The sequence below is a fragment of the Empidonax traillii genome, unplaced genomic scaffold (genome assembly GCF_003031625.1).
Source record: "Empidonax traillii isolate 1590-97213 ecotype Southwest subspecies unplaced genomic scaffold, ASM303162v1 scaffold5461:size8254, whole genome shotgun sequence".
Taxonomy (NCBI): Eukaryota; Metazoa; Chordata; class Aves; order Passeriformes; family Tyrannidae; genus Empidonax; species Empidonax traillii.
In genome coordinates, this window is record NW_020960654.1 from 935 (window position 1) to 2138 (window position 1204).

The window sequence follows — 1204 nt, forward strand, 5'->3', positions numbered from 1 at the left end:
GGCTTGTTGTACTCTGGGCAAGACAGGCTAGTGAGAGGTCTGGAGGCTGGGACTTGTAAGAGAGGGCAGGCAGGTGTGGGAGAGGGAGCTGTGCTGCTGCTTTGAGGGTTGATGTGATTGCAGAGTGTGTGGAGACCCTGAAGGGAGGCTACAGTCAGTGTTGGATGTGCAGGGAGGTGGAGAGAGAGGCCTGAGGCTGAGGGTGGTTGGTGAGAGGGTCAAGAAGTGAGGTGCACAGGAGGTCCCATGGTGTAAAGGTGAGCACTCTGGACTCTGAATCCAGCGATCTGAGTTCAACTCTCAGTGGGACCTTTAGCCTTTTGGCTCCCTCAACCCTTCCTTCAGCACACTGACACCGAGGTGGGGACCTCCCACTCGAAGCAGCTCAGGCACAGGAGGCTACTTCGGCACTGTCTCCGTGGAAGGCAGACACCTCCAAAAGAGAAGCCTGTACTACTCACTCTGACCAGTTCTTTCCCTTGCTTGACCATAATTAGAGGATTACAAGGTTTCTCTGTGGCATTCCTTGTATTTCCACTTCAGGCCACTGCTTCTTTCTCTCTGCATTCCTCTGAGAAACTCCTGGTTTTTGCTTTCACTACCGCTTTCCTTTCCTTCCTTTTAAAATCAGTTTTTGGAGCTCTACCAAGGACCGGGAGTGCCCCATGAGAAGGGATTATTTGCTGCCATGGGAGAGGGCAGGATCTTCCTTGCAGACCTGGTGGTAACTGGAGGCAGGAAGGACGGGAACAAAGGACCAGGACTCTCCAGTGATGCTGCAATGAGAAGGAGCAAATGCGGTGGCAGAGAAAAGAGACCAAGAAAGGTGTTTGCAGGGTTCAGGAGATGGGACAAGCTCCCAAGGACAAGCTCCATACAAAGCGCTTGCCATTCTAAATCTGCTCTTCCTTGTGCAATCCCAGCCCTCCCAGAGTAGTCCCTAACTCTGACAACCTCCACCCATCAGAAACAGTTTAGCAAATCAGAAGAGAAGGAGCTCTTTCTCAAGGATCTCTAGAGCAAAGCAGAGGCCGAAGAGGCATGGCAAGGCTGTTGTACAGTGAGGAGCAGTGGGCACGGGACCCTCCTCTTAGCTGGGATGAGGACACCCAGCTCATCTGCAAGATGTGGCCATGCACCTTCTGCTGCACAGTCCCCGTCTTCCTTCCTGCTCCAAAGGGGATGATCCAGTGTCTTTAGCAGT

The 1204-nt window shown here is 52.9% G+C and overlaps 1 non-coding gene across 1 annotated transcript; it reads left to right on the forward strand.

Annotated features, from left to right (window-relative positions):
• Nucleotides 1-240: 240 nt before the first annotated feature.
• Nucleotides 241-312, forward strand: TRNAQ-CUG. The gene has a single exon. It is a non-coding gene; the product is annotated as a tRNA-Gln (tRNA).
• Nucleotides 313-1204: the final 892 nt, after the last annotated feature.